Genomic DNA, 11765 nt, shown 5'->3' on the forward strand with positions numbered 1-11765 from the left:
TGACTATGCATACTAATAATGTGACTTATTCCAGCACTCACTATTTGGTTAGAATTTATAACTTGATTTGGACCTGACTAGAGATATAATTCTGTTGATTAATCCACTTCTGTCTTAAAGCAAGCAGATTATGTTTGTCAGTTTTTGAATGCTATTAGGTTAATTCAATTTAGGAAAGTAATTGGTTTAGTGTGTTATTTTTAAGAGGAGAAATTATGCCAAACCTAAGATAGAGAGGAGAAATGTGTGCCATCCCACACTGATAAAAATCTCCAGAAATGTTTAGAGTTAATAAGACTTCTTCACATAGGTGAGTGCCTCATGACCTAGGGCATGAATCAAACACCACTGAGTGTCTGCAGTTTTGAAAATCTGATGGGGAGAGCAGAATTTGTGGGCTGCCTGAGAATAAATTTCATAATCTGTCTTCTCAGATCATGTTAAAAAAAGAAAGAATAATTTATTAAATAACTAGGTAAGGTGACATGTTTCATGGTGATGTAGGCCTTAAGACCTCATAAACCTAAAGATTATTCATCATACTATCAGTTTAAATTGATCTTCATAAAACTTTTCAAGATGTCAATTTAAACATGCAAGTGTGTACTATTCCAAGAAATTATAGTTTAATAGGCTGTGTTGATTATGCTGTAACTTTCAGGGATTCATATGCTTCTTATAGTCACTGATGCCTCAGTGATTTATATCCAAGCTATATGGACATCATTCTTTTTTCCCAATAACCACATATTGTGCTCCATAGTTTAACATGGGCACTGGTGTTTCAACAGAGAAGATAAACCACAACCCAGATAGTTTATTGCATTATGATATATTTTAATTTGTAAATTTTAGGAAAAATAAATGTATATTTTCTCTTTTTTGACACATCCGCTTTCAAATTAAGTAATGGTATTCAGGTATTTTACTACCTAGAGCAGTAATCTCACCACAACTCATGAGGTTTTTTGTTACTGATTATTTGGGAGATTTTTATTTTTCATTACTTCTTTTTCTTACATCTTGGGAGGTAAGATGGTGGATAATATTGATCAGAAAATAAATCTTTTGTATTGAAGGAGACACATGTGTCAGGGTTAGTTAGTGGAAATAGAATGAGTTAAGCCAATGAATATTTGGAAGTCTCTATGTTATTTTGGAAGAACAGTTAAGGACAGGAAGACTGAACTACTTTCTTCTGACTGTGAAATAAGCAAGGAATGAAGTTGGAAATTGACAATGAAGCAGAGAATTCAGTTTAGAATAAACTGTGGATGCCTAATTCTTGGTTGTCCTGGTAATAGCACCATCACCTCATAATAAGGATTTTATGAGAAAAGACTTAAGCAAATGAAGTAACTATGAATTAAGAGTAGAGTAGTACATTGTTTGGATAAGGGTTAGCAAATTACTGACAGTGGCCTCTTTCTATGTAGCCCTCAAGCTAAGAATGGTTTCTACATTATTAAAGGACTCTAAAAACTAAACAAAAAAGGAAGAGGAGGAGGAGACCATATGTGGCCTGAGAGAGCTAAAACACTTATTTTCTGGCCCTTAATAAAAGGATTGCAGACCCCTAGTCTGTGGAGAGCCAGAGGTCTGCAGTAAGGGTTAAGCTTAACAGCTGGCAAGCTGACAGGCTCTCAGGCCCGTGTGAGCAGTGTGGAAATGTTGCTGGATGGATTTCATCTCTACTGTGCTGCTGAGGAGAAAACAGCCAACAGCCTTGAAAGTTACAGAGTGGAATGCCATCCTGTTAACAGTTTCTGCTTGTTATGTTTTGTTTTACTTCTGGGAGATTGCTTCCTCACACCCTATGGAAAGCCCCAAGGGAGTTGTTCCCTGAGAGGCGGGAACTACTCCCTCAAGCTCCCCAAACCCCCTACCTAAGGAAATTTACTTTTGCTATAAAAGCTGTGTACAAACAATAAACGGGGCCACTCTCTGCCATCAGCACTGAGTGGACCTCCTGCCCCCAGCTTTCATCTCTAATCTCTTTCTTTTCTAGCCTCCCACCCAACCCTCTTTTGGTAAGCTCCTGGCTGATGAGCAGGGGTGTTCGGTTGAGCGAGCTGGCCTCGTTCAAGTGGCACCAACGTGGGGCCTGGGCATGGATTGAAGGCGACCATCAGTGAGGAGACTCCCCTTTGGAGAAGACATTTGCCGCTACGGTGAAGGTAAGGGGAAAAACGGGGTTCGGTATAGTGAGAGGCGGGATTGGCCATCCTGTAATTGCTATATCTAATTTTAGGCAGGAGTGAAACATGGGACAGTAAAACAATGTAAATATGATCAGCAGCCCACATTAGGTAAAAGCTTAAGGCTATGCATAATAATACACAGCAACTAGAGAAATTTCTTGCATATGTAAAGGACACCTGCCCTTGGTTCCCCCAGGAAGGCACCCTTGACTCAGAGGTCTAGGAAAGGGTTAGAAGACAGGTCAGAGAGCGTCAGGCACTCGAGGAGACGGAGAAGCCTCTGAGTGAAGTACTTTCTCTTTGGGAACTGGTGCAGGACAGTCTCACTACCAGTTCAAAGGCTTCACGCCACCCAGGAGATATAAAAAGATGTTACCCCAGGGTGGCGGAGAGGGCAATTACCCTGGCAGCCGCCACTATACACCTTAGGGGCGCTGGGGCCCCTTGAATAGCTCTTTGGCCACCACACTTCCTCCTCTGTATTTAACAACGTAACAAAAATAAGTCTTAAAAGATTCTCTAACTCTCAATAACTTTCAAGGTCTTACAGATAGCCTTAAATGTAAACAAAGGGCTGCTACAGCCTCCGCTTAAGGCTGAGGTAACTAAAGAAAAGCAGAAGGCACTTTTAAATCCAGGCGGCAGACTCCTTCCCCACCCCCCCACTCCTTATTGCAGCCTCCTAAAGTTATAAGGACAACCATAAGATCTCTCTACAATTGTTAATAATTCTGTTTATATATATAGTCTCTGAGGTCTATACTTGTCTATGTTTTATATGTATTATAATATTTTTGCCTCTGGATGGTATTATCCATTTATAATATTTGATTAGCTAAAAATAAAAGATTAAACACTTTATTAATTAAGATAATAAAAATTAAGTCAACTACTTCTCAGGGTCACATAATTTAAATAAATAAATAAATAAATTTAACTAAGGCTGATTTCTTAGTTTTACCAAGTTATATTAAATAATAAAAGTCATTAAATCTTTTAATAGGTATTTCAAAATAACAAAGTACTAAAATATCAATTATTAAATAGGTCTAAATTTGCCTATTTCTGGCTTCTTATCACAGAGACATTAAGGGATAAATTAAGATCTATTAGTATATTATATATTACATTACAAAAGCCTATGCTTTTCAAGGTTATAAAAAATATTCCTCCCAGACCAAGTTCTAATAAAAGAAAAACCCAAACAGCAAAAAGGGAGGTTGTTACTCTTATGGGCAGACAGCCTGGCATCACCAAGTAATGGGGGCTCCAACATCTTTGCTTTAAATTTAATAACAAATGATTTCAATTAGATAGGCCATCTTAAATCTTTCAATAAATATTCCAAACTCCTAAAAGATATTAATAGGATAAAAATTTTTGAAACCACCCAGTATCTTAATTTTAAGTAATTTACAGTATAAGGTTAAATATAATTAATTTTAGGTATTTTTAAGTTTAAGGTTAAGTATAAGCATAAGGTTAGGTATAATTAATCTTAGGTATTTTTAGGTATAAGGTTAAGTATAAAAATAAGGTCAAGTATACTTGATTTTAGGTATTTTTAATTATAGGCTTAAGTTTAATTAACATTAGGTAATGTTAAGTATAAGGTAGTCAATTTTAAAGTTCATGAACTTTAACTGCAGGTATTTTTAAGTATAAGTAAGTAACGTTAATTAACTTTGGGTATAGTTAAGAATAAATATAGTAACTATAAGTATTTCTTTTACTTTGGGGGTCAGTCACACATTATATGGAGTGGTCTCATTGGTGAGGGGATGCCTTTTGTCCTTTCAGACGAACTCCATGAAATTATTCTCAACATCATGGACATTAAAAATTTCTCACTCCAAAATTCACCAGTATAATTTATTTAATCATTCTCTTATATTCAATCATACAGATATGGCTATACTAACATAAAACATGTACCCATCAATCCCTAGCAAATCAATTAATAAAACAAAAAGGGGGAGACTATAAGTATTCCTTGGGTACCAAGGATACCAACTTTAACTCTCTACAACATCTTTACAGTGGCCAATTTTATCTAGCAAGGACTAGATTCGGTCCTTGTGTGGGGGAGGAATGTCTATGTTTTTTCCTAGGAATGCAAGACGAGGGAGAGAAAGACATATTCACAACAGGTAAGTATGTCTCTAATATCATCCTAATTGGAAATTGCAAAGTTGTAGGAGAATTTTAAATATTTGGGTTCTTATCACAATTGGCAGTTTTACCAACTGTAGAAGACATAGTATTTTAGCCCTCTGTAAATCACTATTGAGGGACCCAGGATTGTAGGTCCTGGGATACAAGCCCTCATAGTAATAAAAAATAAAAATAGGTTAGGACTCATAATAATAGTTTAAGGCTTCGCAACAGTTATATTATTCATAGTTTAAAATCATTGCTACTACAGTCACCACAGTAGTCTCTCATTACTAATACTATAAAAAGCTTCAAAGTAATAGTTTTTTACATTTCATACTCATATAAAAAACAGGTGGATACAAAAAAAATTAAGAATCAATGTCTTAGAGATCATAGTTAAAAAAATAGGAGTTAAGGTCGAGATCATATGCCGCCAACTTACCTACAGGTATCATACAAACAAGGACATAAGAGAAGTAAAGGAAATAAATAATACATAATAGAAATAAATAGCAATCACCTTCAGGGCACTTGGCAGAGTATAGATTTCAACTTTAGGACTTATTGGTCCAAAAGATTTGACACAAGAAGTAATATTACACCTCAAAAACTTGGACCTTGCTAAAAAATTGTGGCTCTCTTGCTACTAATCTTGTGCTTATTTTCAGTCCATGAAACAGTCATCACAGCCTGTCATCAGGCTCTCAATTAGCTCATCACACACAGCTGCAGATGGGGGTCAATAATCATTGACTCCTACGCTAATTGTCTCCATTTTGCTCACCCTCTAGTTGATATCTTTTGTGTCCAATGCTCATGCTCCACTTCCATCCCCAGGTTTGGCCCTGCGAGGCTTGGCCCCACAGAACGGCTGGTCAGCCAAAGACGGGTAAGTTCCCTGGGAGAGGGACAACCTAAGATGGGAATATAGTGGGAAAAAGAGAGCGGGACCCGTGGTGTCCCTGCTCTGATGCCTGGCTAGTAGGCCTTTTTTTTTTTTTTTTTAAAGATTTTTATTGGGGAATTGCAGGGAGGGGAACAGCGTTGGAGAATCGGGGAAGGGGAACAGACAAGTTGCTGTCGTTTTGTTCTTCAATCTAGTTGTGGAGGTCGTTGCTTCACTGGCCCAAGCTGGCACCATCATTGTGCTCTTCTCTGGCGAGGCAGATCAGTCGCCGGCTTCTGGACGGCCGCTCACTGCGGCTGCTGGCCGCTCACGCTGGCTGCTGGCTACACGCGGTAGCCCATGGCAACCCACTGTCACAGGGGCTGCAGCCTACACCGCCGCCGGCGACTCACAGCAGCCCAGCTCCAGGTTGAGCTGTTGTTCAGCATCTTAGCTGTGGAGGGCAGTGTCACTGGCCCTCCTATGTGGGATCCGAACCGGGGCCCTCTGGCATCCCAAGCGAGTTCTTAACCATGGCGCCACTCGGCCGGCCTTTTTTTTTTTAAAATATTTTTATTGCTATATGCCTAACACATCATATTATATTAGTATCAGGAGTACAACATAGTTATTCAATATTTATATGCCTAAAGAAGTGATCACAATGGTAAGTCCAACAACCATCTGACACCATACCACACTATGACAATATTATTTACTATATTCCCTACGCTGTACATTATTCCCCATGACCTATTTGTTATATACCTGGAAATTTGAACCTCTTCTTTTCTTCCACCCTTTTCCCCTTTTTAAAATTTTCAATTACAACTGACATTCAATATTACTTTATATTAATTTCAGGTGTACAGCATAGTGGTTAGACATTTATACAATAATATAAAAAGTGATCCACCTGACTTGTCTAGTACCTACCTGGCAGTATACCTAATCATTATCACATTATCAACTATACTCTTATGCTTTATTTTACATCCCCACGATTATTTTGTAACTATCAATTTGTACCTCTAAATCCCTTCACCTTTTTCACCCAGCCCCTCAATCCCCATCCCATCTATCACCCAATAAATCTAGCACCCTACTGACACCATACATAGTTATTATAATATTATTGGCTATATTCCTTATGCTATATACCCTATATCCCATGACTACTTTGTAACAACCAATTTGTACTTCTTAATACCTTCCCCTTTTTCATCCCCCCCCAAAACCCCTCCCATCTGGCAACCATCAAAATGTTCTCTGTATCTATGAGCTTCTTTCAGTTTTGTTTGTTTATTTTGTTCTTTAAACTCTACTTATAAGCGAAATCAAGTTGCATCTGTCTTTCGCTGTCTGACGTACTCCACTCAGCACAATACCCTCGAGGTCCATCCATGCCACTGCAGATGGCAAGAACCCATTCCCTTCCATGGCCGAGCAGTATTCCATTGTGTATATATACCATCTTTGCTGTATCCATTCTATCCATCGACAGATGCCCAGGCTGCCTCCACATCTTGGCCATTGTAAACAATGCTGCAATAAACATAGGGATGCATACCTCCTCTCAAAGTAGCATTTTAGGTTTCTTTGGATAAATACCCAGAAGTGTGATTATTGGGTCCTTCTTTTTCTCTTTTTATAGCTTTTGCTTTCAAGTCTGTTTTGTCGGGCATAAGTATTGCTACTCCAGCTTTTTTGTTTGTTTCCATTTTCATGAAATATCTTTTTCTATTCTTTTACTTTCAGTCTGTATGTGTCTTTTGATCTGAAGTGTGTCTTTTGTAGGCAGTATATTTAAGGGTCTTGTTTTCTTATGCATTTAGCCATTCTATCTTTTGATTGAAACATTTAATCTATTTGCATTTAAAGTAATTATTGATAGATATGTAGTTATTGCCATTTTATTATTCATATTTTGATCTTTTATTCCCTCTTATGTCCCTCTAAGGTTCCTTGCAATACTAGCTTGGTGGTGAGGAACTCATTTAGCTTTGTTTGTCTGGGAAATTCAATATCTTCCTTCGATTCTAAATGATAGCTTTGCTAGGTACAGTAATCCTGGTTAAAGGATATTGCTTTTCACCATTTTGAATATTTTGTGCCAATTTCTTCTTGCTTGCAAAGTTTCTGTTTAGATATCAGCTGATATTTTTATGGGAGTTCCCTTATAGGTTACTGACTGCTTTTCTTTTTTTTAAATTAAACTTATTGGGGTGACAATGGTTAGAAAAATTACATAGTTCTCTATGGAGAAATAGAGATGCATGGACACTCTCCATCTATTCCAGTCAGTGCAGCTAAGATGAAGACATGTGATTGAAGCTGTTATCTTGGATGTCTAGGCCAGTTAAGGCCTAGACATTTGTTGTCTTCAGTTGTCTCTAGACCAGTAAGAAACTCAAAGTGAAAAACATCCTATTCAATCTAGTCAACACACAAAACTATTGAGAGAATACTAGAGTGCTAGTTTAATCCACTGAGTTTTGGGTTGTTTTGTTATAGCAATAGGTAACCAAAATACAGATACAGGGTATTTGCTTTTTGGTTTCATTTTGAATGGTAACATTCCATTGCTTCTAAATGAATTTTGCAGTTAAAATTTTCTGAATTCATTGATATTCCTGCTGTCTTTTTTTTATATATATACATTTTCTGCTTAGAAAATCTGGATAAAGATGTGTGTACTCGTGTGTATATGTGTGTGGGTCTTTGAGAGTTAGATTGGCTTTCTAAAAGAGTGGAAATTACTTAATGTTTTAAGTAAATACTTTGATATCCAATAACTTCTATAAATTTGGTAATTTAACATAATTTTGAGACAGCATACACTGAAACATCTAAGGTAATAAAGCCAAACCTTCAAATAGAAAAAGAGTAGCAAATAAAAGAAAACCAAAATGAGACTCCATAAGAAAAATATTTAGCAAACAGTTGGTGAAAGGGATATTGCTTTAGTGCTAAATTTTCTTTAGTACTAAATAATTTATGCTTAATGTCATCTCTCAATCAGTAGATATTTTAGGGCAGTTAGCAATTCAGTTTATGGGATAAGTGGGAAATTCTTGTGTATTAATAAGACTAACAAGTGTGTAGTATGATAAAATGAAGAGGTTTCCTTTTTTAAATTCACAAAACCAGAAAAAAACCCTGCAAACATTTAGCATTAACCTCAGAAGTCCTTGATGTTCATTTAGGGGTTCACCAGGCAAGATATTTTGGCTATTAAACTAGGATTATTAACTTGCTATATTGAGTGGTCCCTTAGTAAATTGGAAACAAATTGTAACTGTATCAAAAGTTAATTTATGTAGTTTAGACATTGTGAAGAATTGAATTTTTTCAATTAAAATTTATTGGTGTGACAATGATTAGTAAAATTACATGTTTCAAGTGTAAAATTCTCTAATACACTTATATATCACATTGCATGTTCACTACCTAGAGTCAGTTCTCATTCCATCATGTATTTGATCCCCTTTACCCTCTTCTATCCTCTCTCCCCCCTTACCCTCTGGTAGCCACTAAACTATTGTCTGTGTCTATGAGTTTTTGTTTCTTCATTTGTTTGTCTTGTTCCTTTGTTGCTCTCAGTTTTATATCCCACATATCAGTGAAATCATATAGTTCTTGACTTTTTCTGTCTGACTTATTTTGCTAAGCATAATAATCTCAAGATCCATCCAAGTTGTTGCAAATGGCATTATTTCATCTTTTCTTTTGGCAGAGTAATATTTCATTGTGTATATATACCACATCTTCTTTATCCAATCATCTATCAAAGGACACTGGTTGTTTCCATGTCTTGGCCACCGTAAATAAAGCTGCAATGAACATTGGAGTGCATATATCTTTACAGATAAATGTTTTCAGTTTTTGGGGGTATATACCCAAAAGAGGGATTGCTGGATCATATGGTAATTCTGTTCTTAGAGTTTTGAGGAACCTCCATACTGCCATCCATAGTGGCTGCACAAATTTGCATTTCCACCAACAGTGTATGAGAGTTCCATTTCCTCCACAGCCTCTCCAACACTTGTTATTGTTATTGTTTGTCTTGTTGCTATAGCCATTCTAACCATGCAAAATGATATCTCATTGTGATTTGTATTTGCATTTCTCTGCTGATTAGCCATGTTGAGCTTCTTTTCATATGTCTATTGGCCGTCTGTATGTCCTCTTTGGAGAAATGTCTATTCAGGTCTTCTGCCCATTTTTTAATATTTTTTTGTTGTTGTTAAGTTGTATGTGTTCCTTACATATTTTAGATATTAGCCCCTTATCAGAGGCATTGTTTGCAAAAATCTTCTCCCATTTGGTTGGTTGCCTCTTTGTTTTGTGGATGGTTTCATTTGCTTTGCAGAAGCTCTTTAGTGTGATATAGTTCCATTCATTTATTTTAGCTTTTACTGCCCTTGCCTTTCAGATCAAATTCATAAAATCCTCTTTGAACCCAAGGTCCATAAGTTTTGTACTTATGTTTTCTTCTATGCAGATTGTTGTTTCAGGTCTTATGTTTAGGTCTTTCATCCATTTTGAGTAAATTTTGGTACATGGTGACAGCACTCTAGTTTAATTATTTTGCTCATGGCTTTCCAATTCTCCCAGCATCATTTATTGAAGGGTTTTCTTTTCTCCATTTTATGAAGTTAGACAATTAAGTTTGTGAACTTATCCTGGAAAAAGCGCTACATATCTCATTGCTGAATATCACTATGGTCACCTTTGAAGTACTCCTCTTGGGAAGCTCTGCACCCATGCCAGTGCCTAGTCCACCCTTCAAAGCAATTTTGGAGCTCTTTTTCTGAAATGACCATCAGAGCTGTTGTATTACACTTGATGTCTTGAATGTCATCAAAATGTCTTCCTTTCAATATTTCCTTTACCTTCGGGTAACGAAAGAAGTCATCGGGGGCCAGATTAGGTGAGTAGGGAGGGTGTTCCAATACAATTTTTGTTTACTGGCTGAAAACTCCCTCACAGAGTGCTGGTGAGCTGGTGCATTGTCGTGATGCAAGAACCATGAATTGGTGAAAAGTCGTTATTTAACTTTTTCACACAGCCTTTTCAGCACTTCCAAATAGTAAGCTTGGTTAGCCAACTGTTAACCAGTTGGTATAAATTTATAATGAATAATCCCCCTGATATCAAAAAAAGGTTAGCAACATTGTTGCAACAAGTTTGCAAATTTAACTATCATACCTCATATGCTTTTGGCTCCCTTGTTGAATATTTTCTGTCCATATTTATGTAGGTTTCTTTCTGGGTTTTCAGTTCTATTCCATTTGTCTGTGTGTCTGTTTTTCTGCCAATACCGTTCTATTTTGATTATTGTTGCTCTGTAGCACAAGCTGATGTCAGGGTATGTGACACCTCCAGAAATATTCTTGTTTCTTAGGATTGTTTTGGTTATTCAGGGTATTCTGTGGTTCCATACAAATCTGATGTATTTTTATTCTATTTCTTTAAAAAATGCATTTGGGATTTTGATGGGGATTGCATTAATTTTGTATATTGTTTTGGGTAATATGGCCATTTTAACTGTGTTGATTCTTCCAATCCATGAACACAGAATTTCTTTCTGTTGGGAGCCGGTTGTGCCTCAGTGTCTGAATGTTGGGAGCCGGCTGCACCTCAGTGTCTGACATGGCCAAGCACACTGCCATTGTAATAAATTCTGAAGCTCTGACTGAGAAACAGATACTACCTTATCTCTTAGGAAATTTATACTCCCTTTTAGACACCCTCAGTAGGATGAAGATCTGATTCCCCTCCCGATATTGATTATTTTATTTACCTTAATCAACTTAGTAACTCTTGTATATTACTATAATTCTATTTTATACACTAAAAGCAATTTTAGTCACACTGCTAGTCTCTAAGTAATAGTGAAAATATGCACCCTGTGAGTCTTGAGATCCTGTTTAACTAGTAGTGTTTAGGATAAATGTTGGATAGCCATGGGAACCATTTTTTAGGCTATGATGCAGGAACTCAGCTCTAGCCACATAGCAATTATAGGTAAAAGATTGAAACATAGTTAAGATAAGCATAGAACAGGTCTAGCTGTACCCTATAGCATAAGAATTGTTAGGAAGTGAAACTCTGAGAAAAATAGCCTATATGGAAAAACAACCCTGGGAAAATAACATCGAAACTGTGTAAAAAACAATTTTTTCATGAGGTAATGGTCAACTGTCCAGCATAAAAAGGACTCTACTGTAACAATAAAGTGAGACACTTCTCTTCTTGAAAAAGCGCCCCTGTGTCTCTGCGCGTTTTTCTGCATGATGTAAGAATAAAGGGTGGGGCCGGCCGAGTGACGCGATGGTTAAGAACTGGCTTGGGACGCCAGAGGGCCCCAGTTCGGATCCCATATATGAGGGCCAGTGACACTGCCCTCCACAGCTAAGATGTTGAACAACAGCTCAACCTGGAGCTGGGCTGCTGTGAGTCGCCGGTGATGGCGTAGGCTGCAGCCCCTGTGGCAGTGGGTTGCCATGGGCTACTGT

At 37.1% G+C, this 11765-nt stretch overlaps 1 pseudogene; it reads left to right on the forward strand.

The window, feature by feature from the left end:
- The first annotated feature begins 4314 nt into the window (after positions 1 to 4314).
- Positions 4315 to 11765, forward strand: part of LOC109373410 (growth hormone-inducible transmembrane protein-like) — a 121772-nt pseudogene continuing 114321 nt past the window's right edge.

This window comes from Hipposideros armiger, unplaced genomic scaffold (genome assembly GCF_001890085.2).
Source record: "Hipposideros armiger isolate ML-2016 unplaced genomic scaffold, ASM189008v1 scaffold_720, whole genome shotgun sequence".
In the NCBI taxonomy this organism is placed as follows: domain Eukaryota; kingdom Metazoa; phylum Chordata; class Mammalia; order Chiroptera; family Hipposideridae; genus Hipposideros; species Hipposideros armiger.